At 40.6% G+C, this 22,378-nt stretch overlaps 1 protein-coding gene across 2 annotated transcripts in view; it reads left to right on the plus strand.

Moving 5' to 3' along the window:
- Positions 1-611: 611 nt before the first annotated feature.
- GRAP2 (GRB2 related adaptor protein 2) overlaps positions 612-22,378 on the plus strand; it is a 39,210-nt gene continuing 17,443 nt past the window's right edge. The window contains exon 1 of one of the 2 annotated variants that reach the window (XM_005527640.3): positions 612-763. The gene's annotated coding sequence lies outside the window, so the exon portion shown is untranslated. Of the gene's footprint in view, positions 764-20,770; positions 20,842-22,378 lie in introns of those variants that run through there. The other variant, XM_014256571.2, reaches the window with a different exon arrangement.

A 22,378-nucleotide genomic window follows, 5' to 3' on the forward strand; every position in this document is an offset into this window, starting at 1 on the left:
TCACATTTTTATAGCACTTTTTCTCACAGCTTGAAGACAGCCCCCTGGTTCACACTTATTGCAGAATCTGGTGAAATCCTGGTTTCTCTCTCACATCAACTCCCTCTCGGCCTGTGCCTACACAGGCACAAGATGATCCTTGCGTTTGCCTGCGTTTGCTTACGGACATCCGAGCTTAGGGGTGCACTGTGCATACACACTCATGGACTCTGTCATGTCACAGGGGATGGATGGCAGGAGAGGTGCTCCACAAATTCACGTGCTGATGGCTTATGGCCACTGCTGTGCCCCCATAACAGAGAGGAGGACACATTTTAGGACACCTGCGATGGTTTGCTCTTGGGGATCACTGCTAATATCTGAAGGGGCCAGTGCTTTCCACACAGATATGTTAACTAACTGAACATTCAGCAAGTTGTGAGGTGCCCCAGCACAGCTGTAGCATTCAGAGAAACCGCTCTCAAGCAGTTTCCCTCGCAGTAAGAGTAAAACCACACCAAGCTGAGTCCCATACCCAGCTCAATAAGCTGCTGTGACTGTGAGTTCCTGTGTGGTTTGCACTCTGCCAGCTCGATTGGCTGCTCTTCACGAGGGAGAGGCTGAGATGCTGAGCCGGGGATTTGTGTGTCCCGCATGGCCCCGCAGACTTTGGTCCTCGCTAAGCATTTGCGCTGAAGACAGGTTGTTATGAGACTCGTGCCATTCCCCCACTGTTTTGTCCCACCACAGATCCTGAAAGACCAGAGTGTAACCTGCTGCAAAGGTACAGATCTGCTTGGGTGCTTGCTTCTTTTGCTCTAAGTTTTAGGGGTAGATGCATTGGCTAAATTAGCATTGCATTTTCTACAGAGTTAAACAAGGGCTGATCTGCAAGGCTTGAGAGTCTGTGTTTTCTTTTCCATTACAGGTGCATCAGGTTTTTCTCCTTGTCAGTGGGGGATCAGGACTGTGCTCAGGAGGAGTGTATTTATTGGAACAGAGCAAAGGAAATAATGAGTGGGATTTTTTTTTATTTTTTTTATTTTATTAATCACAAGCACAGGGCAAAGAAATAACCAGTTTTCCCTGAAAATTTAAGGTTTCTCTAGCAGAGATCAGACCATTGTGTCTCTGAGACACCCATTGTGATCATACTGAAAGGGGCAAGATGCCTAGAAAGAAAAATACTTCTGGGAACTGGAGATTTGGCATTGTTGACCCTCCTTTTGTTCAAAACCAGGGCTCTGCTGCCCAAGTAAGCTGTTTTTCCTGATCTCTTATGTCTTCTGTGAAATGTGGTGGTTTCTCAGGGGTTCAGACATGAGTATAACTTTTCCTCAATTGTTTTTTAATGTTGTTGTGAAGCTTTTTGATGCACTGTAAGTATAACATGCAATATAGTTATGAAACACATCTTTAGACTGCAGTGCTATAGAGCTGTATGCAAGGTCTTGCATGTGTTTCATGCGTATTTGTGTGCATAATACTTGCCTTGTAGGAGCAAAAGGGCATCAGTCTCCAAGACGTGAGTTAGTAGCATCCTATCAGTACAACATTTTTGTAGAAAAAATGATAATATAAACTCTCTTCAGCAGCAGCAGTAGAGCCTGTCATGTTTATAATTGTCTGGTGAAGGAAGGTTTAAAAATAATTGAGTTTTTAGTGAAAGGGCATGGCAGGAGGAACTGGGCTTTGGGATGAGAAAGAGTTGCCTACCAGTTACGTTTTGGCACGGAAGTTCGTAGATGGTGCAGCCAACAGTGCCATCATCCACCTGAAAGTGGAAAAGAGAGAAACTCATGCTTTAGCCTCTGCTCCCAGGATTCTGAATAGGACAAAATCTCTGGCTCTGGCTATGATGTGATGGCAAAATGAGTTGTGGAACAGATAGGGAGGAAACCTGTTTTCTTAGCACTGGCTCAGTGAATAAATGCATTGCTCTTGCAGTGAAGCAATTCCTTTACTTTCCTATTTAGTGAAATTTATTTCTATTTCATTCTTGTATTCAAACTTGACAATCCCACGGATAAGAGATTAGGCACAAACAAGCACTGTCATTCCCGTTTTTATCAGGAAAGCAGAATAACCTGGAGATGGATGGATATGCACTGTGAAATGCACACAGCTATATTTAGCTTAGTTTTGTTGTCTACATTTTGGATTTACGTTCATCTCTTCCACACCCTTCTGCACACATCTCCTAAAATTGTTAAGACTGACGGATCTGCCTGGGCAAAACAGGCAACTTTCAGAAAAACAGGGCTCGGCTGCTCAAGTAGGCTGTTTGTCCTGATCTCTTACGCCTTCTTACTTTAGTTTGCATAAGGTATAGCAAGTCTGCAAGCTTGTCTGTTTTCTGTAAGATATAGCCATTACTCTAGTAAGAGACATCACTTTCCTCTTCAAACTTTGTCTTCCTTTACCTGGTTACATGGAATTTCTTTCTTTTCCCCTGATGATTACACTTACTCTTGCAACCATACACCAATGCCCTCCGTTTTTGCTGATTCCAGGACCAACAGTGCAGCTGTAATGTCCTTTGCACAATGTTGCACTTTGCCTTCCCAATCAACTTTCAGCTTGACAGTGGCTCTCTTTAGCCACAAGCAATATCTGGAAGTTTGGCAGGCAAGAGGTTGCTATTAAGCTACAGAGCTGGAACTACTGCTGTAGGCAGTCGCTTATGGTTTATTTTTATTGTCTGATGCAATGAAAATGATCTTCATTCTCTTCCCTATGTTTCTTCCCTTAACGCTATTTTCACTTGAACTTCTCCTCTTAGTGGAGCTGTAAGATAGATATGTGTATAGATATATAGATATATAGATATATAGATATATAGATATATAGATATATGTGTGTGTGTGTGTGTGTGTGTGTGTTTGTATGTATATATACACACACAGAACATAAAATACACTCACTGGCAAGTTCATTCTCTGGTATTAGTTAGAAGAACCTACCCACCGTGGCTGACAAAACGCCACATGTTTGAGAACTAAGAAAGTATTGCTCCCAACAGTTGATACACCTGGGTCTTTGGGGTTTGTTTTAGTTTGTTTAGGTTTTTATAATATAATAAGGCCCTGATTTCATCTACCTTTCTTCCTCATCTCCAGAGTCTGGTTTTGGTCTAAGAAGAATGTACCAATTCCGTCTTTTTTCCGGTTCCTCAAATTGCTATATAGAATCATAGAATCACTAAGGTTGGAGAAACCTCCTGAAATTGAGTCTGACCATTAACCCAGCACTGCCATGTTCACTTCTAAGCCATGTCCCAAAGTGCCACATATATACTCAATATAATGATGGCAACACTCTTGATCTAAAGCTCAGGGCTGCCTACCAGCCATATCTCAGTCAGCACAAATGTTATGCATAAGTCCCTTGATATCTTTCAAAAATCTTTATTTTGTAGCTCCCTTGAAGGAGTCCTCGGCATCTTTTTAGCCTGCCACCAGTCTTTGTATACTTGGCCAGCAAGAAAGGAAGTATATGATCATCAGTAACTTTGTCTTCCCTGCACAAGCCTTTCATCTTAATGTCTGCACACATTTTGGCCTATTGATGGGCGTTTTGCCCAGCCTTTAAGACAGGTGAGTATGAATGATCTCACTTTATAATCAGGCCCACGTACATGAGTGTGATGACACTGAGATGACAGAAGCACTTAAGCTGTACCAGCCTAACTTGACAATCTGCAAAAATAAACTGCTGCCCTGAGAAGGTGATATTATGGGTTTTGGCACCCCATTCCATTTAAATATCTTCATGTGTGGCGGCACTGCACTTTTTACATGCGTCCTACAGCACAGGGAGGCGAAGTGACTTGCCCAGGAAGGCACAGCAAATCTTTAACTGAGCTGGACTTCGAAAATGGATTCCTACTCTTCTCACCACTAAACAAGGCCCGCTTGTTCCTGCATTTTATTTAACGACAATGTAATTTTAAATACAATTTCAAATGAGCACTTTTTTAAAGGCAGGGAGGAAAGAGACTCGCACAAACGTGAATAGAATTGGTAGACACATCAGCTAGGCTAGCAAAAGTGTGTACTGTAATTTTCATGGTTCAAGACACAAACTAATTCCCATGGTACAGCCTTTCTAGGGGACTGATATTTTACTCAAATGCTTCTGATGTTTGAGCGCTGCTGTCCCGGGGATGTTGAACTTACCCCACTGGGTATTCTTTCGGAGAGGAAGGATGTCTTTCTTTTCTTTTGACTTTTGCCCAGAATGCTCTCTCTGAAGCATAGTTGCTGTCTACTATTTCTAGAAGGATTTCAGATACATGAGAATGAAAAAAAAAAATGTTTTGGAAGGGTCTGAATTCTTCCTGTAGCCTTTTATTTTTTTTATAATTGTTCTGCTAATTGGAGAACCATGCTAAAGTACCTTTTAAATAATATCTAAGTAGCAGGGACTAATTTTTGAGGAATAAGCTTGCTAAGAATTATCCTGGCACTAAAATCAGAGGTCAGTACTGCAAAATATTATGAGGTAAAAGAAAATTAGCCAAATACGTAAATGAATATCACGTGCTAAGACATGATGAAATTCTTTCTTACCTCTCTTGGATCTCTAAGATCCATCCTTCCTCTCTCTCCCAGCTCATTCTGTTTTTATAAATGGTTTTATATTCTTGGAGCAATGTACAGTACTAATAACATGCCATTTTTTTCCCCCCGAGGCACTGTATACCTTACATTCTCTAGTCTTTCTTTTCCAGTTCCACAGTTTTTTTTATTTTTATTATCTCATCATGAAAAATCCACCAGTAACTTGTAGAGTACAAACTTAAAGCCTCAGAACTCTGGCATTCCTTTTTTATTTTTAAAATCTAGCAACATAAATAACATCATGTTTCCAGGTCAGAGGCACTCTGAGATACAGCTGAGTTCTGGCACAGGAGAAACTCTCCATAATTTTTGCAACCTAAACAGGGATTATCTTAGGATATGGAACAACTTCTGAAATTGTCTGTGTGCATAATTGGGCTCTGGTAATTGTTTTTCATGCTATGTGTAGAGTGCCTAAAGCCAGGACACTGAGGCTTCCCTCTCACTGTTTGTACATGGCACTTGCTGTACCACATCAGACTGTCACATCCAGTACACTTCTCTACTAGTGGTCAGAAATACTGATTCTGAGAAAGGTGACCTAACCCTCTGTGAACCAGGCATGCAGACCTCCACACAAGGATGGAAGAAATGCTTTCTAATTCTGTCAGGGAGATTAGTTTATAGTTTCAAGTGGTATTATCAAGTTTCAAGCTGTATTGTCATTACACTGCTTGGACCGCACTTTCTTGATAATTCTAATAGTGTAATTATCTAATCTCAGATCTCTGAGATTAAATCTATCAAAACAAAAAAACCCTCACAATTTCCTCAGCTCTCAAAGAAAACTGAGTCTAGTCTGTAAACACTTTCCCATCTTAGACAGAAGGTTAATCTTAATTCATTGAAGCCGTCAAGTACTTCTACATTCTTAGAAGGGGATGAATGTCAGGCAATATTGCATTGCAAAAATTTACATCAGCAGTGTCACAATCATGTTATTACCTTCAGCAGAGGCCATGTGCAGCACTTGCAACCTTTGCCTACTGGTTTGACATAGCATATATTGCTGTGTCCTGTACTCCAAGTAATGAAAGCTGTACTGTGAGCCTAAAAGGTTTAACACTCTCTTCTCCATTTGCTGTAATGAGCCAATTCAATAATGAACACCTCTGGATGTTTGTGTTGTCAGATGTGCTTTAAACGATGTTCAAGAAAATATTTTTCCTTTCCCACAACATCGCAGCAAGGCAGTTCTCAGTGGGGCTGACACTGCTGCTCACAGAGAGTTTCCCCTTTCCAAGCAGCAGCTGCTTCCCTCTGTTTCCAGCAGAAGTGAAGCCAGCTGCTCCTGCTGGAGGGTGGTGGAGGTTCTACTGTCTACTGAGAAGCCTGGTGTGAAGTGATGAGCATTTTGAAAGGATCATTCCAACTGTGAGCAGTTCAGGTGTCTTAAAAGCTGCATTTGTAGCATCATCTGAAGGAATAAATCAAACCTTGAGGTTTTTTTTGAAGAGAAAAAAATTTAATATAAAGTATAATAAAGGTAAAAAATAAAACCTCAGAAAAAATCTTTGAGTATTGTCTACACAAGATTTCTGTGATCTTTAATTAGAATCAAAATCTGGATTAATTATTCCATTATTGTGGCTATAAAAACAATTAAAATAATAGACCCTAAGTGCCAAGTTGCTTTAAAAACTCATATTTAAGAATAATTTTACTTAGTAAATTAATTAATGGATTTATATGTCACGTCTCAGGAAATTCATTATGTGTCCTTACAGCTGATGCTGTAATTCTTAATGTAAGCTGTGCTTCTCATACATAGCAAAACCACTGAATCTGTATTTTAAGTTCAAAACTCAGGTCAGATGAAGGTACACAGACATGGCAAGTACCTCCATAGTATATACTAATTAATTTTTATTTTCTAACTAGTTTTCAACATTGTTCTGACTGTTCCCCTTGACTGTTGAAGTCACTGGAGCAAACAAGGTTGAAGCAAGCACAAGATGATGTCTGTAGAAATTAATCATTCATTAATAATTGCAACTGTGGAATGGGTTTAGAAATACTTTCTTAAATCTCCAGGGCTTTTGAGGGTCAGTTATTTAAGCATCCTGAGCTTTATTATTAATTAGTTCTTTTACAGAAGAGCTTCAACTGACTTTCAGATGCTGTTGACATTGGAGGCTCTGTACTCCTAGAGATTATATTTTCATTGCCAAAAACAAGCAGTGTGTAATAGTCAAGTGGTTTACTCCAGGTGTATTGCTCTGTATGGAAGCTTGGGGAAGGAAAGGCACAGGTGATTTCATGGCATTGTAGCTAGCTGTGGCCAATGCAATATGCCTCCTTGGAGGTGTACCTCTAACAGCTAGGCAATAATTCCATTGGGAGTTTAACAAGCAGTAGTTGTCCTGATGTAAAAAAGAAACCAGAAAAGCAGCTGAACAAATCAGTTCTTGAGATGCAGGCAAAGTCATAGCAGAAGAAAACCCAGGCCTCAGCAAGCTCTTTCTAAAGAGAGGGCTAAAGGAAGACTGGGAAGTAGAAGGGAAGAAAGATGAAGGGATGTTTGGATGAGGGCCTCTCCCAGTGTTATCTCAGAGCAGTTGTTTCAGTACTTCAGAAAAAAATTCCTTTTTCTGGCTTGATTTCTGTCTCTCTGGTAGTGCCTTAAAGCTCTCCACACCTGCTTTTATTTTAAGTGTCTCACTGTAATAAGTCATCAGGGCACCACCCTTAACTGAAGGATCCTTTGCTCTCCACAGCCAGCTAAACAGATTTTACCATTTCTTGCATACCATAACTTGCAGAGACACTGGGAATGGTAGCACACTTGTAGCCACTGCTTTGAGTCTTCTAAACACTTTGTGATTTCAGCTGGTAATTTCAGGGAGATTTCTAAGGGAAACCTCAGTGCTTTAGGAGGTGGTTTTAGTGACTCAAACAGAGTCAAGCCTTTTTCTCTGAGTCAATACTGAGTGATGTGCTCGAGCACATTTCTTACACACAAGACCCACGTCTGTAGGTTGATTGCCTGTGGTCATCAATTATCTTTCAGCTAATTGCATAAGCCTAAAGGCATCTTGCCCTGATAACCCAGGCAGGTCAGTTTGATTACAGTTTGCCTTCTGCATATCTGACATTTCAGTTTTAATTGGGCAGTTGTTGCTTCTGCTCCTAACCTGCTGTGCACTGCTGAAAAGCACTGGAGGATGGATTTAATTGTCAGGTGAAGGGACAAATAGAGTCAGAGCAAGCAGCAGCCAAACTAGAGGTGCCCCCTCGGGTAAGGCTGGGGTCAAAGGACGCAGTCATCATATTTCAACATTCAGACTTACCAGTTCAGCTAACCCATACCAGACATGTCCAGAGAAGTGATATTTTCAATGAGGCTGCAGGAAAAAACACCAGAGCTCACAACAGGGCTTCTTAATTAAAGTGCTGGGTAGTTTTAGCAAGTGAAGGCAAAGGAAGAGCTATAGTTCTTTAAAACACCAGGGAGAAGCTATACAGCAGAGTGTGGTCCGTGTCTAGTACTGCTGCATCCCCACCCCGATGGAGTCTATCAGGATACCAGATACACAAAGTGAGTCTGAATAGAATTGATGATTTGTGAAATGCATTGGGAATCTCTTGGAATGAACAGTGGTTATTTTCCTAATGAATTACTGCTGTTTTGAACAGTTCTGTTTGTATGTTTAATTTTTTTGCTTGAAACAGTTTTTAGTTATGACCAGAATGTTCTTTTGAAATGTTATTTTCCTTTCCAATCTAAATGCTGGCATGATACTTTTAGGAAGTGCTTTTGAATGCATCATGTTCTGCTCTGCAATCTTGGATGCTTCATTGGCTCAAGCTTTGGAAGGGCTGAGCATCCACCGCTTTCCTTTCTACATTGCAGAGATGAGCAAAGTCCAATCACCAACGGACAGAGCAACCAAGAAAACAGTATTCCTAAATTCAGTGAATGCTTTGGGGATATTTGTGGATTAGCTTCTTCTGCAAAGATGATAATTTTATTAAGTAAAATAGTTTTTGTAAAGCTAAACTAAAAAACAAGGCTCATCTGTCAAGATGAAAGAGACAGCCTACCATAATCAAATATAGCAAGATATGCAGTAGTAATGAATCTGAACATTGTAGTCCTTAAATCTGAATGCAAGTAAAGTAGATACAAGTACAAGAAACTGATAGAGACCAGAGCAGAAAATGGAAGTTCAGTGAGCATAATAGGGTTTTGATTTTATTTTTTTTTTGTATGGAAGCAGAATTGCAGTATTGATAAAGTTTTTAGATGTACTCCATTTGGAAAAAATTAATCTCATTCATCGTGGAAGTAATCACATTAATCCCTGTTTTGCTTGGTTAAATCTCCCTGTAGCAGTGCACGAGCCTTGTTTAAGTCTTGTGACGAGTAATTCCTGCCACTGGCAGTTTTCTCACTGCACAGCCTGTGAGAAAAGCCTTGCCATGTTCAAAATGAACCTTGAAGGACAAGAAATGCACAGTTCCTACAGTTTCTGACTCTCAAAACCTTCTTCTGCAGAGTTCCTAAGTATTTAGAAGAGGAACAGCTTCTTGAAGGCTGTATGATGTACATGACATACAGTGTTTTCCACCATGCCTAGTAAAGTAACCATTTTTTCCAGTTTGTAATTTTCCCATTCTTTCCTCTTTTGCATTGCTTCCTGAATTCCATCTACAAATAATCAGATTTTTGAAACTATGTAATGAGGGCCTTCAGGACATAGAATTCAGGAAATTATTGTAATGATAGCCTCATTTTAGTGTGTGTTTTGATAATATGTGCTTTATAATTGGAGTCTAACACTGCAGTCAGTACCATCTTATGAATGCATATTGAAAGGAAATCTCAAATAATTTAATGCAAGCTTTTTTGCCTAAATGATTTTCATATGTCTTTAATCTAGGCATGTGTATGATTTATATCACTACCTGAATGAGACTTGTGTTTCATTAGAGTAGTCACTGTAGAAAGATGAGGTTATATTCTCATTTTGTGTGATTTCAAAATTAACCCTGCTGTGGGCAGGGGCTTGGGCTGCGGGATCGCCACAAATCCCTTTTAATCTACTTATTGTAGGATTCTATAGACAGCTCTGACCCACTGGGTTTTGTTACAGAACACCGTATGGAAAAATGCCATTTGCTTCGAGTGATTTGCCTTATGGATAGGAAAGACAGTGACAGGCTAAGGAGAAAAGATGTAACACAATAAGTAGTCCAACTATTTATTTTTCTTTTTTGTGTGTGTGTGTGGTTTGTTGGGGTTTTTTTTTGTTTGTCTTCATCTCTTCCTCGTGAGATGATCCTTAGATGACAACACTGATATCAGCAGAGTGTATTCTGGAACATGTCTTGTAGGAACAGCTGTGCATGATGTTTTATTGTGTTGTGGAAGAAATAGCTCACTTTCCTTCCTTCATAGACCATAATGTGATGTCGAATGCAACACCTGGCCTCTTTAAATGTGAACACATTGGTTTCTCAGTCTTAGAAGAAAATCAAGGTAAAACAATCATACTCTTATGCTTCAGTGAGCTGGTAGGACCAAAGCCAGTTTTCAGGGAATCTGTGAGCTGGTTTGTAGCTGTTGTAGATCATGTTGTGCCTCTGCCCAGAATACCTAAGCTATGATATCCTCAGCACATCTGGAGTTCCCACTGCTGCTCAAGACCCTCATGGGTTTCACAAAGGCCTTTGATGTGGAGTTTCCCCTAACTGCATCACAAGTTCCAGTGCTTGCTAGACCTTTTCCTCAAGAAGTGTGCCTTGAAGTGGACTTACTAATAAAACTGGATTTTTACTTCACTCCATTTTGTCTTCTGTACAAAGCCAATACAAGCACTGTGGGTAAATTGGAGCTGCAATAATATGCCTGCAATTGCCAGCCAAACAAATCTAAGAGAACATTTTCTCTAAACTTTTTTAACTAGAATTGCACTTGCTACTTAATGGGATATAATCTGCAATGACTTGGTCCAACATTTAGGCTCTCAGATAATGAAGCTTACAAGGCTTAATACGAATACAAAAGTCATGGACGTGCACTTTTGTTTTCATTAAAGCACTTTTACTTGGAGATTTAACTACGCTCCTCAGTGTTTTGTATGCAAACTGTGTCACTGAGCAAGAATGACTGAAACTGAGAGAGACAATGTCCATTCTGTATTCTCTCCCCAAGGTTAATTGAGTGTGCTATCAATAACTTGCAGAATAGGGGGGGGGGGGGTGTGCATCTACAGTGGAATACTTTGAGAGGTTGCCATCTATTCTTTCCATGGAAGTCTTTAAGGAGATGGTTCACTGCTAATGGTGTTTGGAAAATAAATAAATTCCAGCTTCAGCTGACACCTTCTCATGCATAGGGGTGCTCCTTGTCACCCCCATGCACACAGCTAACCTTCAAGTGTACACAGACCAGCTCATTCATCTTTGTATTTGCCAAAGAAAACACAACACACATCACCTGAAGTATGCTCATGGGACCTTTATTCCTCTCTTCAGGCATACTGCCAATGAACATCTTTCCTTTATATTCAGTTCCCTGGAGATAACTCAGGTTCAAACATAACTTCTGCTGAGATGTGTTCAGGCTTGCATGTAGAATGCCTGCTCCTGTGTGAAGGCACAGGAGGCACTTCACACGATGCTGTGTTCCCCCACTCATGCATGTAATCTCTCACTCTCACACACATGCAGTCTGCTGTGTTCCATGCATGTGTTGTAGCAAATACTTTAAATCTCTTTCTTACCATCCTGCTTAATATGCAAATGTGGATAGCACATCAAGATTAGAAATAAATGTAGCAGAATGACTTCAGTCAACCTGAAATGTCGAATGACTCATTCACACCCTTTGCACAGTGTTCCCTTTTTGCCACATGCAATCTATTGAATAGTCTGAAGGCTGTGTGGCTCCCTGCTGCAGAGCAGCAATTGATTACTTGCTCACAGAGGGACTGGGACCATGATTATTTCTGCAGGATGTACAAGGGTTATGCAGAGAGGCTCCAATGAACCTCCTTGCCATGGCGGTGCCCATGCTGTGGGAAGGGGAAATGTAGGATGTCAGTCTTGATCTGCCTATAAGGAACTTTTTTGTGCTTAATTAGGTTTCAGTCTAAATGTTAGTTCAGTAACCAACATTCTTACATTATGGTATGACCTGGTTTTATTCCAGATAATAAGAACCCATTCCAATTTGATATAATTTGACTTTGGATTAAGATAAACAAGAATGAGTTGTACCTAATTCGGAGTAAAAATGTCTACATGTTAAAACATTCAGGAACTGCTGCTGCACTTTAATTTCAGAAGTATCATAATCCAAGTGAACTAAAAAATGCATTGACAAACATGAAATATGTTCCACACTTCTACTTAAAATGGTACAATCACTGTGCAGAGAAAACCCCAGGAATAGTAACAAGCTGGCATTCACACATCTTATAATGAGAAGAAAAGTTGGATTGACTGTTGCAGTTGCATCTTTATATGTATGAATTATTGTAATTGATTTCTTATAAAACCCTTTCAGAACCATTCCCAAATGCAGATGCAAATGGGCTGACTTTAATTTATAGAAAGGAGGTTTTGTAGCACTCAGACCTTGTAAAAGAGGTTCTGCGTTTCAATGGAAGTTGAGCTGTGAAGACCCATTAAGCAGCAAAAATATAGTTAATACAACAAAGAGACTCCAAAGGTAAATATGCAAGTGGGGCCGTTATGCAATGAAGGTATCACAACTGTACTCATTATACCACAACACAGACTCCACTGGCAACATTTCAATTTCTCTGTCCTTGCCTAAATGTGTATCAGTTTGTCACTTCTTCTAAGAATAAAGGTGACTGAGCTGCAATTATGTGTAACATGTCCAAGATAAGAGGACCATTAAAACCGAGTAATTAGATTCCCCATGTTTGTGTTTACAATATCACAGCTAAATGTATATTGAACTAGACTTTTGTATTTCATTCTTTCATAAAAGAACAAGAGGAGAGTAAAAACATACAAAGGAAAAGAGGCAAGGCAAACTTCACCCTACAAATTTTGCAGTAAAATGAAATTTTGTAAAAAAATGGGTTTATGTTTAAAAGGACAAAGAAACTTTATTTTTTCTTACTGAGCTAACTGTTGTTTTACCTTTGTGCAAAATCATGTCTGTTGGCACACAATCACACAGATTAATTTTAGTACTAGTGTTCCAGATTTTGCACAGTCATCTGTGATGGCAGGACTAATCACACACACACAAACAAAAAAGCAAAAAAAAAGCAAAAAAAAAAGCACAAGGAAAATAGCAGTTTAATCACTGATCTTCCTCTTCTTCCCATTTTACACAAATTTTTATCAGCTGGCCTTATCAAAGAAACATGCAGTAGCTGATTGGAAACAGTATTTTGTACCCAGATGAATATACTAGCAGATTTTCATAGCATTTTCTTTCAATATCCCACTCAAATGTATTGCTCCAATACAGAGTCCAATATAAGATTAAAAATTATTTTTACTAGATTGGATTAATGCCTTAATGTAATGAATTCTGTGCTATGCCCAGAAATAAAGATATTTTAGCCTTCTGTTGCATCTTCCATCTTTTACATAGAAAAGAGGAGTTTCATAAATGCTGTGGAAACAGACCAATGACATAAGGTGAACTTGCTCCTATTTTAGCACAAATATTTACAGGTTTTTTTCCCTAGATTTCCATTTCACATTGCAAAGTGCCTGATAGCTTATAGACAAAGGAAATTTAACATTCACATGCACTTCCAGTGTGCATTCATATGCAGACCTGCATGAACACCAGAATTCCTCAGCTCTTAGTTACAGGGCAAGATCTCGGATTTATAGAACAGCATGCTGGAAACTATGTATTTTTGAATCCTCTCTCTGACAGTCAAAGTTGGAAATAATTAATCTTGAGTATTCTTTCCCATATTTTGAAACCCAAATACAAGGAAAGGACCTTGGAATATCTAAGCACCTTGGAGTATTCAATTTTAGACAGGTTTTATTGCCTGTGGTTGGTTGTTTTTAATCAGATCTGATACTACCAGATTCTTGTTTCTGTTTTTACTCTTTTGCTTTGGAAGTGACTTTTGAAAAGTCCTCCCTGGTAGCATAAATGTGTGAAATATATCATCACTCTTCATCCCAGTCTCTTCTATGATCGATTTGAGAAGTATAATTCTCTGTCTGACTTGCAGCTAGCAGAATTCCCCGGAGCTGATCACAGCTGGTGTGATTCAGAGAAGCTTTGAAGGTACTTCAAATTATACCAAAGACCAGTTTCAGGATAAGTAGTCACAGGGTTTCACAGAGCCCAGACATGGCCTGATGCCCACTTGATCCCTCTTGACTGCAGTCTTTTACTGGAAGTAGATCTCAGAGGATAAAAATTGCAAAAAGGGCTGCACCCACATAAAAGCAGGCATATGTACATGTGCACAGATACCTGAACAAATTCAGAGGTGTCCATTTTGCTCTTTTTCTGCCCTGTATCCATTTATCCTTCAGTGAACCTTCAATATTAATGCAAATATGTTGGACACAGGCAGTTCATTGGTATATTGATATGGTGTATTGATCATAGTGGTCTGTTGCAGCCCTAAATTTTATGAATTCATTAAGTGCAACAGAAGCACACAGAAGCCAATTCCTTGCTTGCATACACACAGGCACAGTGGGAACAGGGTTGGTTTTCTGATAACCACACACTTGCAGTGCACCATATATCAGTCAGTGCTGAAGCTTACCAAGAAAAGATGAGAAAAATTGAGAGGCAGTTAGCAAGATAAGGTATGAGGAGATTTAAAAGAAAGTAGCATAGAAGGAAGTGGCTACATTTTTCATACTTTAGTTGTTTGTCTGGAGGGCTTGAGAAGGAGCTGCTCCACAGTTGTGCTAAAAGAAACGATTCAAAGCATCTTCCCATCAGGCAGCATTCTTCAAGTGTCTGCTCTTGAGGAGCGGTCGGGGAAAATTCCTTCTGTAGGAAGCAGTTAATGGGGCTGCATTACCGACCCCTTATTGCTCTGTCTGATAGAGAGACAGCAGGCTCACTTTGGCAGCTCCAGAGCCCTGATCAGTTCAGATTAGGGGCCCATCATCTGTCTGGCTTAATCAGGCGTGTTTAGATATATTAATCATGGTTAGAGGGGTGTAGTGCAGGAAGGGGGAAGAAATAAAGAGTGAGATTACTTTTCTCTAGCTTCAAATGGCAGCTTTGCAAATCCCACTGAGTCAAAAGGTGCTCATCAAAGGAAAATTTAAATCCTGGAAAGGATTTTGTTTTGTTGAACACTCCAGCACTGGATTCAAATCACTAAATTAGAGTCTCTTTTCTTTCACTCCTTTCTTTTCTCCATCTCTCCTTCTCTTTTCTTTACACACGGCAAAGAAGGAAATCTTTGTGTGTGTTGCTCATGCAACCCACATTGATTTGGCTTGATATCCCCTGCTTAGCTTATCTGTAGGTCAAATTTTAAGTGTTATTTCAAAATTAGCCATCATCGTAAGCCTAGACCTGTGACTCCAGTGTTCTTGTCACATTGTCTTCCAGGGATGTACAGGGCACCACTGAAACAGCTTCTAGGACTTACTTTGGTAATTGTTAGTGTTCAGAAGGGATGGTAATAAATTGTAAAGACTGAGAAGATGTTCTTTTTTTTTAACAGAAGCAGTGATCACAGTAGCTTCTGCATTTTAAAATTAGAATACTGTAAAGAAAAATTAGTACAAAGTATTATATAGTGAGATGTGCCAAATTCGCTGCTGTTATACCTTACTATAGTTAACAGATGATGATGGTGGAGATCAACTGATTAACACTTAAGAGGCTCTGAAAGAGACCAGCAAAGAGAAGAAAGTTTTCTTAGACCTCTCTCAGTGGTGAGGAAGATCAGAAACTGGTCCTGCTGGAAGGAAGGAAGGTCCTGCTGGTGGAAGGCTCCAGACCAGAGGTCAGGCTACAGGATCTGTGGTCTTCTGCCCTGAGTAACTTTCCCTTTTTTGCTCTTAGATGAGATAAATGTAGGGCAGCCATAGAAAATGTGCTGTTATGAGGAAAGCATTCAATTCATCTTGTTCTGTAGTCTCCAGCCTTCATTGGGCTTGCAGATTCATCCAGATTTCCAAGTGAAAAGTACAAATTGCTGTGTGGTGAACAGAGGCCTCCTCGGCAGTGAGCTGGATCTTCTTTGGTCCCAATAGCCAGTTCTTGAATCCCAGTTCATGGGCCCAAGCTCGAAACTCTGACATGGAACACTACAGAACACAGCAGGCATGCTTTGGCTAGGTGCACTCAGAGCAGCTGGCAACACAGAAGCTGTAAGGCACTTTTTCCTGTCTGGACTCTTGGGCAGCAGTGCAACAGTTAAAGAAAACCTGTGGAAATCCAGAAGAATTATTTGGTAGTAAAGAAAAATAAGTCAAACGTCCCTTTCTCTGTTGTAATCTCCTCCTTCCTCCTCCAGTACTGCAGTCGGTTCCACGACAGTTCAATTCTTGTGGTCTTGTAATTGCTGTCCAAATTATAATCTTGGGAGTCACAAAACTGGCTCAGTGTAATCACCATACAAATGAAGAAGGTAAAGAACCTGACTGGTTAGAATCAAGAAGCTGCTAGAGAGACACTAATAATTCAGTAGCAGGAATTATGGAGTAGGAGCTGTAGAAGAAAAAGTTGGCAGGTTTGAAAGGATTTGATGAAAATGGTAAATATCATCAAGTTTGCCAGTACTTCTTTAAAATAGGAAAGTAGAGGATCCTAGCCATAAACTTCCAAAGAAAAATCTCTCAGAAGTGCAGAGATGCTCCTCAGCTGTAGGGGGTATCCTCAGAGATCAATTTGCAGAATGATGGGAAGTGCTGTATGAATTAAGTAGCAAGTTAGCACTGTTGTTCAGGATTAAAGCCACACCTCCTCACAATAAATGGTGGTACATGGATGGGACCAGGCAGAAAAGTTGTACACTCTCCTGGTGGATAAACAGCCACAGAATTAGAACAGTACTTTACAGGTAAAGCTTATTCCTGTAAGAGAATTGGCTTCAATTCAACCTTTAATTGAAATAATTGTACCACTTGTGAAAGCTCAGTAGGCTGTAGTCACATCAGCTGAACTGAATGTGGATTGTGAGGGTGATGGTGACAAAATCAGCACTAGAATAGCAATAGCTTTGCAACTGATGCTGATGACTGAGCTTTTTGAAAATCCTGGGGCATGATCAAAGAGGACTTGTTGCAGGTGAGCAACAAGACACAGGGCTTTCAAGACAATTTCTGCTAACAGGAAGCACAGCAAACACATTGGGAAAGAGGGCTTCCCAGATCAGTTCATGGAGCTCTGCAGGGAAGCTTTTATAGCACTGCCACTTCTGTGCACTCAGTCCTGAAAAAAAGAACTGCCCACTAATGACCTGTCACTGTGGACAGCCTGAGCAGCTGTTCGCAGGGAGCAAAGCTGTGAGAGGAGGAATTGCTCTGTGTGCAGCATATCTGAATGTGGGAACAGGAATAGATGGGAGATTGGGAAAGACTAGACAGCTTCCATTCATAATGTTCAGCTTTATGTGGATTTACAGTCCTGATGCTCCCAATTCCACAGTTGCTGAGTTACCACTTCCAATTACTTACAACAATTGAAATCTCCCTTGTTTCCACACTTTGACTTCTGTTTCCCTTGTTGATGGTGTTTCTTTCTGGAGGCAAACTAAGAACATGGGGAAGCAGTTTATCTTGAGGGTAACAAAAGCTGGTCACTTAATTTTTCATATATTTTCAACTCAATTCAGAGTAGACAAAATATTTGATGTATATGTTTTGTTGGAAATAACCCTTTGTCCTTCTTCTTTGCTTTTTCATTTCCCTTTGTTTTTTGGGTTTTTTTTTTTTCTGGCTACCTGCATGCTTCCCCAGATAGAAACTGAAGTGAATAAAATTGGAAAAAAATCTTGGAAAAAGATTCTTCTCTTGAAAATTTCAGGCCACCAAGAAATTACTAAAATTCTGTGAGACAGTGCATTCTTGGGCAGTTTTCAGACATGTTTGCAGATGCATCTATTTTGGGTCACTCACCAAAGTGCAAAAGCAGGTGTAAATTTATCTGCATCAAGCTTTTTAAATCCAGGTCTTCTCAGACTGTATAATAGCCATGGTTTGGCCATCCTGTCTGGATTGTGTGAGTAGTAGATAATGACAAAGAAGGCTGCAGCAGGTAGTTGTGGAATAACCTGTCTGCCTGGGCTGGGTTTTACTCAGCTGTCTATAGAGATTGGCTAAAACACAGATGCATGGAGTCTGATGTCCTTCCCATTAGGTTTGTTTCCATTACTTATGGCTGAAGTATCTGGATGTTTCTTCGTATTTTTCAACATAGTTGTGATAGACGTATTCTGCAAGGTGAAGAGGTTAATGTGTTACTGTAACTGTGACAAAGGAGGAATATACAGAAATGGAGAAGAAAGAAAAGAGAGTTATTTCCTAATTCTGTCCTATTTCCTATCCTTTCTCAGTGTTGGGAGCTTGCCAGTATTGACTGTTTTGTTTATAGTATAGAAAGCCACATCTCTTATGGCTTGACATTTAATAGATTTAATATTATAATGCAATAGTTCTGGATACATAACAGGAATCCATGCAGTGTTTTGTGACATTGTCAGGCAGCAAGCATGAGTGACAAGTCACCAGCAGAGCTCTTGCTGGGGGGCCCATTAGATCACATCATGGAAGAAAACAGAGAAATTAGGTCGTTCCAGTGTGTAACGTAATGCAATCTGTCATGCCTTTCACAGACCACAAAGAAGTACAGAGCTTAAACCCAAGAAGATTGTGAGGATTGGTGTCCTACCTTCCTGCACAGAAATTTTTATTTCTCGTGTATTGATAGCCACACCTAAGACTTTTCACAACATGGCAAGAGTTAACTGCTGTACTCTTCCTTTAGGCCCCTGCCTTCTGAACCTGTGTATTTTTTCAGAAAATATATTCAAGATCATCCTGTTCAGAGGGAGTTTTCACTGTATCTACCCCTGACTGCTCTGAGTGCTTCATAATTTTCATAGTACCCCTGTTTTAACTTACAGGTATTCCAGTGAGATTACTGCCTCCCCAAAAGGTGGTGTGTGTGGGTGTGTGTGTAGGGACTACCACCTACCAGCCCGCTGCTGGACCAGTCCTCTTGGCACGTTCTGGTGTGTTTTGGTGAAGTGCCACAGCTCCTAAGGATTAATTGGGTCAGGTTAAAGTTACACACAGTCCATGATGCTGTACCCAGCAGCAGCTGTTTGGGGAAAGAGTGAGAGCAGGACACACACTCACAGCTTCTTTCTCTACTGCCTCCCAGACTCTGACACTCTTGGAATGAACTCCTAGTGCTTAAGTTATGAGAAATTATGGATAAAAATTTCCTCTTTACCTTTTCCATGATTCTCATTATTTCCAAAACTGACATATATCCCTCTGACATTTTTTTAAAGGCGAAGGATCTCAGTCTTTGATTTGGTCCTTTCTTGTCCGGAAACTTCCCATTCCTGCTTTCTATCTGCTATTTCTAATGCTACTGTCCTTGTGTTTGAGATGGAGGGATGACAACTAGCTGCTTTATTCAAGTGACAAATATTCAAGCAGGTGCCCCAGGGACTTGTGCAGTGACATCATTTGCCTTCTGGTTTTCTATCACTTTCCAGATGTTTCCTAACCTGCCCTTTTTGACTTCCACTCAGCTGACACTTTGGTAGGACTCAAACAGCATCTCAAAGGTGTCTTTCCTAAGTGGAAACTGCTAATTTAAGTCCATTGCTGTGTTCATGTAGTTATGTTTTTTGTCCCACGTCCGTTGCTTTTGCAGCCATCAGCACTGAGATTCATCTTGAACTTCAACAGAATTTTTAAAACCATCTGCAAGGCTTTGTGATCCGATTTAATTTTTATTACCCCGGATTTTTTTCTCATCAGTAAGTTTTATCACTTTGTGTTTTCCAGATCATTTATGAATATTTTGAACAGCACATTCAAATTGTTTCCTAACTTCTAAAAAGTTGTTAATCCTCTATAGGACCTTCCCTCCTATTCTTTGAGAACTTAGGAGGCTTTTCTTAAGAGTCTTTGGCGAAAGACTTCATCAAAAATTATGTAGAAATGCAAGTTTTATATCAAGTGATCACCTATATCCACATGTTCATCAGCTCCTTCAAAGAACTCAGATTTGTGCCATATTATTTCCTTCTACAAAAGCTATGTGAGGGGGAATTGGTACGTTATTTCTCTCTTAGGGACAGTAATTATTTTCGTTATTAATCTTTTTACCCCTTTCAGGCATACAGAAGTCAGAACTGCACCTTGCATCCCATCAAAACACATCTCAAACACTGTGTTTGTGGCTGTTTTCCTCGTACCGAGGCTTAGTTAAGTCTGGCATTGTATGCCACAGTTTAATTGTGCAGCCTTTATTATTTCATGTTCGGTTTGGATTTCGGTCAAGACTTCTAAAATATCAAATCCTTGAATTTACTCTTGCTCATTTGCTATTTTTTCCTAAAATCTTTTATTCCAGTTGTTCATCTTGAAATAGCTCTACTGGCTTTCCTCTGCAAAGAAAACTCCGGTGTGGGGACCTCCTTATACCCCTATGGAAGATGCATGCACGTAGAGAATTCATTTCACTTTTGTGCTTCATCCTTATCTTCTTTGAGCATTCTTTTTACATTCCAATCATTTGTCAGCCCTGAAGACACATTCTGGCAGGCTTCCTGCTTCTGTTGTCTTTCAGAATTATTTTATTACATGTTTTTATGTCTTTAGCTACTAGCTCCTCAAGATATGCTTTTCAACAGACTTATGGTTTCTCAGTTAACTCAGAAGATCTGTGCTCATTTCTGTTTTCCTTATTTGGGTAGATCTTGCACTTTTTGAGGGACCCTCCTTTATTCATCTGTTAAACCACCCTGGGCTGAAGCAGCAGCCAGGGGCAGCTCCTTTTGAGCTGGCACCACCATTTTAAACGTGCAGGGTGCCAAATATTTCTGACATTGGAGACTGGAAATTGTCCGTGCCCGGCTCTGTCCTGTGACAGTCTCATTCCTCTGTCCCCCATGCCCACTCTTGACTATCCCTGTCCACACACGTGGGCCCCGTACCAATGTGTGACACGGGCGCTGCAGGGAGGGGCCCGAGCTCTCCGTCTCTTCCGTGCCTTAGGTCGTAAAGCACCTCAAAAGCAGGAGGAGCATCTCCCAGCAGAGAGGAGAGCTGCTGCAAGGTATGGGCTGAGCATGGCTCCGAGACTGGACTTGGGAGAGCTGGGTGGGACAAGGTACAAGGGAGGAAGAGGGAGTTTTGGAAGGAAAAGTGAAGCACTGCGCAGGAGAGGCAGAGCCTGGGATCCCAAGACCATCTTGTTTATCAGCTTTCATGACAGGGCAGCGCTTTTGCAGGACAAATCCCTCTGCCTCTGCCAAATCTGAGGGAGGAGGTAGGGAGGAGGCAAACAGAAGGAGGTGTTTCCCCACCACCCCAGTCCCCACTTCCAGCAGCAAAGATTTGGGTTTTAATTCCATCACAGTTTCATGCGGTACTGTGTCGTGCTCCTCTCTTAGAGCTTCTTGTGGCACCAGCTTCCCATGTTGCTGCACAGCTGTCCTGATGGGAAGTAGCACGGAAGACCTGGGTTCCCTAGGGAGATTAAGCACCATCCTAGTTTGGGGCATTTCTTACCAATTGCTGTTGATTATAGAGTCCTGAAAATTTGTTTGTTATGTGAATCCAGTTCCTAGGAGGCTTATTTTGTTTGCACACAGGCTCAGCTGAAATGCTATGCATTGCTCTGGGTGGCAGAATAGCCAAGACTTAAATGTATAATTTCTCAGTGTTTTAGTGACTTGTTCTCCCTCATAAATTTTACCCTCTTATCACTGACAGTCAGTGAAGCTGCACCATTAACTCCGTAGCAAGAGGTTTGTGTTTTTGGAGCTAAATATTCCCATGCCACTTGTATGTGGCTTAGCTGGTGAAAACAAAGCTGTTATCTGTAACAGCTCTTCTAGATTACAGGTCCCTTCTCCATTGTTTCTGCTGAAATGTCATCTGGCATTTCTGTACAGATGTTCAGGGTTGAATCCTGTCCCCGGCTGCTCATCAGTCCAATAGGTTGTTCTTGCAGAGCCGAACAAAGACACAGTAGCTCGTGCTGTATATCTTGGTGCAAAACCTCACTGGATGAAACTTCAGACTGGAGATGCGTGAATTTTTTTTTATGATACAGGCATATAAATATTAACATTTTTCATATGGTTCCATTAAGCTAGTGCTTTGTTGTAATTTTGCTCTCCTGATGTAGGTGAGATTGGGGAAAGCTGAGGCTGGGCAGTCCCCAAGTCTTCATAGGTGATGACCTTCCCTGGCATTGTTACTGCTGAATTTGGCGACAACATGATGTAGAGTATCAGTGTTGAACTCTTTGGGGCTCTGCTGTCAGGCTGCATGGCTTGCTGACATGTTTTAGGCCTGGGCATTTTCAATCAACAGAGATGTTGATGTTCTTGCTCAGGGAACAGCTTTCCACCAAACCAAAATGCCTACCTTGTGCTCTGAAAGCCATGCTGCTTTTCACTTTTCATTTTGCGAACTTTCTGTTGCACCAGTCCCACAGAACTGCTGTAGCCTTATGCCTCGGATCCACCCTCTTACAAAGGTGAACCACAGAGAAAATTCACCTGTGTGCAGAAAGCCAGCACAAAATGACGGGTATTGGCCAACTCACACTCGGAACTGAAAAATCCCTCTTTGAGCATTGCGTA

This window comes from Pseudopodoces humilis, chromosome 5 (assembly GCF_049639895.1).
Source record: "Pseudopodoces humilis isolate 2021_Gansu_Grassland_sample_001 chromosome 5, ASM4963989v1, whole genome shotgun sequence".
NCBI lineage: Eukaryota > Metazoa > Chordata > Aves > Passeriformes > Paridae > Pseudopodoces > Pseudopodoces humilis.